Source organism: Oncorhynchus clarkii, chromosome 19 (assembly GCF_045791955.1).
Source record: "Oncorhynchus clarkii lewisi isolate Uvic-CL-2024 chromosome 19, UVic_Ocla_1.0, whole genome shotgun sequence".
Lineage (NCBI taxonomy): Eukaryota > Metazoa > Chordata > Actinopteri > Salmoniformes > Salmonidae > Oncorhynchus > Oncorhynchus clarkii.
In genome coordinates, this window is record NC_092165.1 from 42555886 (window position 1) to 42561414 (window position 5529).

The following is a 5529-nucleotide window of genomic DNA, read 5'->3' on the forward strand; positions in this document are numbered from 1 at the left end:
TAGTACAGCTCAAACACGGACAGTGCAAAACAGATCCTTGGGATGTCCCTACCCTAAACCCTAACCTTAACTGCTACCCTTACCTTAACTAGAACCATAACCATTACCTACCCCTAACCAATTTAAATGTCAACTTCAATGGGATATGGACGTCCCAAGGACTCCGGATTGCACGGACCGCTCAACCACAGCGTTTGGAAGGATTTTCCCACGGTTATGAGGCTAGTACTGAATTTCAGTTGGATACAGGGAAATTGTGTCGATATCGGTGGATCCTATTTCTTTCGTGAAGGATGGAAAAGCATACATATCCCAGAAACCACGCGCTGTGCGGCTAAATTTGGAGCGTTGAGAAGCGACTACATTGCGCGCGTGCGTGGTGCGCACTTTTTGCAGATATTTTCTGAAACACGTCGGGTAATTTTGACATCTGTGCACCGTGTAACGCAAACACAGAGAGGAGTGCATGCAAGGATATAAGTTTTATTTTGAGAAATACCTGTTTCCAAAGCCGATTTTTTTGCCAACAATCACATAGGCTGTGAAGTCCTGCTTTTAATGCATTGCATACACTGAATATCACGTAAAAAAAAAGAATGAGAAGAACTGATTAGATTTACATTCCCTTTGGGCTCCCGAGTGGCGCGGTCTAAGGCACTACATCTCAGCGCTTGAGGCGTCACTACAGACACGCTAGTTCGATTCCAGGTTGTATCACAACCGGCTATGATTGGGAGTCCCATAGGGTGGCGCACAGGTTGTTCTTAAATGGCTTGCCTAGTTAAATAAAGGTATAAAAAAATAGGTACAAAGCTGTTTGATAGCTGTTTCTGCGAGCTAGCTTGTTACAATGCTAACTAGTGTGTAAGGATAACATTACAAGTGATACATTCATTGTCATTTATGCCAAGTTCTTACTAGTTAGCTATTCCCTGTACAATGTAATAGGGGACTTGTCGGGCTTCGTTTGTTGGCTATGTTGCAGCAGGCTGTCACAAGCATTCCACTGATAAGAATTATTATTTCCTAAGTTATCTTTGAACAGTTAGGAGGGTTCAAAGAAAACCAATTGACGGACATTGTTCCAGTTGTAATTAACAATTCTGAAGGAGACCCCAAACTCTCAATGGAATATTGAGGATCACATCAAAACCAAATGTACCCTACTTTCCTTTCAGATTTTTTTATGGTGTTCCTACTGATTGATATGTGATGTTGTGTGTGTGCTTAATGCCTAATATTAATTGAAATTTGTGTTTTTTTTGTTTTTGTGCGTATTGATAGTGCCCAACATTAGCCTTTCATTGCTAAAGCCCCACTTCCTGGAGTTCAACATCATCATGATCAGGGTGAGAGAACAAAATAACACGCATCTCACTGTACTTCACATTTTCCCACATACTTATTGGATTAATTACAACAAAATGTATATTGTTACAGGGTAACAGTGGGTTGAAGCCCAAAGACAATGAAATTAACCCTAAACCCTGGCCAATCAACTACCAGGTTAGCATGTTGAATACTTCAGTGTGGGTTGACAGTCCCATAAAAATATGAACTTATCACTGTGCCTTTGTTCTGTTTCTGTAAAGGGATAGAGGTTCTCAGGAGTGAATGAGACGGAATACCGTGTCTACCTGTTAGGGAACCCTGTAAGTACCTCTCTCCACTCAGAGTATGCTAACCCTGCTATAATATAGCTAAATCTGGAACTCCTCTGCAGGTGATCTGGTGGCTGAACCTGGTCAGTCTGGGCCTGTATGTGGTTATGGTGGCAGCAGTCTCTGGCCCGCCGCAGAGGAGTCCAGCTGGACAAGAGAAAAGTAGGTAGGAGGATTTAGAACTTCCCTGTCACTGTCATGAGAAACTTATTTTGAGTACCTCATTCTAACGCTGATGTGTATGTGCAGAGCATTGTTGCGTGCTGGTGGAAGGTGGAGGACTGCTGCTCCTGAGCTGGCTGCTGCACTACGTACCCTTCTACACCACGTACCCTTCTACACCATAGGCCGCATCCTTTACTACCACCACTACTTCCCTGCCATGCTCTTCAGCAGCATGCTAACAGATACAGTGGGCCTACCACAAAAACACATGCTCCCCATAATTCCCCCGGTTAGTATCGGTCCTTGGAGTGGAAGGTTGGGAGTTCGATTCATACCAAAAGACAAAAAATATGATCCGATGCGTCTCTGCCTGGAGCCACCACAGCATCAAGGAGATCGATTGGGGGTAAGGCCATCAAGCTGCCTCATGCTGCAGAAACAGGAGCTAGGCTCCTGCTCCAATGAGCTGTTCCGGCTTGCACAAGGCTACTTACAGTTGAAGTCGGAAGTTTACATACACTTAGGTTGGAGTCATTAAAACTCATTTTTCAACCACTCCACAAATTTCTTGTTAACAAACTATAGTTTTGGCAAGTCGGTTAGGACATCTACTTTGTGCATGAGACAAGAATTGTTCCAACAATTGTTTACAGGCAGATTATTTCACTTATAATTCACTATCACAATTCCAGTAGGTCAGAAGTTTACATACACTAAGTTGAGTGTGCCTTTAAACAGCTTGGAAAATTCCAGAAAATGATGTCATGGCTTTAGAAGCTTCTGATAGGCTAATTGACATCATTTGAGTCAATTGGAGGTGTACATGTGGATGTATTTCAAGGGCCATTGTCAAACTCAGTGCCTCTTTGCTTGACATCATGGGAAAATCAAAAGAAATCAGCCAACACCTCAACAAAAAAAAATTGTAGACCTCCACAAGTCTGGTTCATCCTTGGGAGCAATTTCCAAACACCTAACGGTACCACGTTCATCTGTACAAACAATAGTACGCAAGTATAAACATCATGGGACCACGCAGCCGTCATACCACTCAGGAAGGAGACACGTTCTGTCTCCTAGAGATGAACGGACTTTGGTGCGAAAAGTGCAAATCAATCCCAGAACGACAGTAAAGGACCTTGTGAAGATGCTGAAGGAAACAGGTGTTTGGCCATAATGACCATGTTTGGAGGAAAAAGGGGGAAGATTGCAAGCTGAATAACACCATCCCAACCGTGAAGCACGGGGGTGGCAGCATGTTGTGGGGGTGCTTTGCTGCAGGAGGGACTAGTGCACTTCACAAAATAGATGGCATTACGAGGAGGAAAATTGTGGGTATATTGAAGCAACATCTCAAGACATCAGTCAGGAAGCTAAAGCTTGGTCGCAAATGGGTCTTCCAAATAGGCAATGACCTCAAGCATACTTCCAAAATGTGGCAATAGCAGGCCACCCTGCTAGAGTGCTGACCTGTGGCTCTGCCTACACTATTCCCACTGGCTGCTCAGAGGACAGGCAATGCTATTCTTCACCATCCTCTACAGGTGAGCTAATAATACGGCCTCCTTGTTATTCATACTGCTGATATGCCTTGGAGCTTAATAACATGTTAACTGTGTAAGTTCTGTTCATGTTAGTGTTATTGCCTACAGTATGACATTGGGGCAACAGTAAATCTACACACAAAAAAACATATTTTGAAATTGGTTTATGTTCTCTTCAGCTTACATTTCAGTTTCCCTCTCAGCTTTTCTAACCCATGCAGATTTGACCTGTTTAAACCTCTTGTCTTCTGGTATGAGAGGGCCGCTAGCCCATGACCCTGCCAGTACCATGGCTGGCCTGAAGTGAATGGACTCCTGGAAGTTTGTCAGGTGAACAGTCAGGGAGAGTTCGGACTGACATAGTGATATCGTTATTTTTGTTGTTTTTATCAGTGGTATTTTATTGACCGCTAATGTCTACTAAACTGCCTTAACATGTTTTGTTTTTTTCTTGACTGAGTTGCAATAATGAGCTAAGTGCCTAAATACATTTGAGAATGCAAATATTCTATTGAAATGTTTTATGATATGAATGAATGAACATGTTTCTATTTTTATAATGTCAAATATTGACTGTTTCCTTTTTTCTTTGAGCAAAAATTGCAAGAAACAATCTGTGTTCACAGTATTGTATGAATCTTTGGCAAGATGGTGCTTTCAATGATTTTCGGTTCTGCATTGTGCTTTCTCAATGAAAGGAATCTGATACTTTTCAAAACAACCGTTCTTTACCTGTTGGTTTGTATATCTTTTTGTTCATTTTAATAGTAAATATTAATGGCCTTTTTCATTGCTCTTGGTGTGTCCCATTTTATGTTTGTTGCAGTGTTTGGGGCTCCAGAGTGGCGCAGCGGTCTAAGGCACTATCTCAGTGCTAGAGGCGTCACTACAGACCCTGGTTTGATTCAAGGCTGTATCACAACCGGCCGTGATTGGGAGTCACATCGGGTGGCGCACAATTGGCCCAGCATCGTCCGGGTTAGACCGTCATTGTAAATAATAATTTGTTCTTAACTGACTTGCCTAGTTAAATAAAAGTAAAATAAATTGATCTTATGTTGTGTGGTTATGAATAAATACTCTTATACATTTGATCATGTGTTTGTGACAAATTAAGACATCATTGTCTTACTTCTCGAATGCAGAAAAGGAGCACTGAATGTCATGCATCATTTTTCTCTATATAGTTACAAGCAATGGATATTTTTGGAATCAATATTATACCTAGTATATATTGTAGGCTGCTGCCATGTAATCACCTAGAGGTTCATCTAGATGTTTTAATATTTTGAGCATAGTCACAGATGAATGTTTTTTTTCTTAAATATTAAATGATTTATATTGAACAATATAAATGCAACAATTTTACTGAGTTACAGTTCATATAAGGAAATCAGTCAATTGAAATCAATTCATTAGGCCCTAATCTATGGATTTCACATGGATTATGGCCCATAGGTGGGCATAGGCCCACCCACTTGGAAGCTAGGACCCCACAAAAGGGCTTTAATTACAGACAGAAATACTCCTGTTTCTTCAACTGTCCAGTTGACTGGACTCGGATGATCCCACAGGTGACGAAGCCGGATGTGGAGGTCCTGGGCTGGTGTGGTTACATGTTGTTATGCCGGTTGGACATACTGCCAAATTCTTTAAAATTATGTTGGAGGGTTTATGGTATCTGGCAACAGCTGTGGTGGATATTCCTGCAGTCAGCATGCCAATTGCACACTCCCCCAAAACTTAGACATGTGGTATTGTGTGACAAAACTGCACATTTTAGTAGCCCTTTATTGTCCCCAGCACAAGGGGAACCCGTAACGATCATGCTGTTTAATCATCTTGATATGCCACACCTGTCAGGTATTATATTTTCAAATGAGAAATGTTCACTAACAGGGATGTAAATACATTTGTGCAAAAATGTTGAGGTAAATATTGTGTATATTGGAAAATTCTGCGATCTTTTATTTCAGCTCATGAAACATGGTACCAACACTACATCTTGCGTTTGTTTTTGTTCAGTAGAAGAATCTTTGATGCAGTTGTGTGGCACTGTGATACATATGCCACCTACTGACAGACGTTTGTAGTGCAGCCTGGTGCAGACACGTCAATCTGAAGCAACATCAACCCATTGGCTGCATTCTATCACGTGT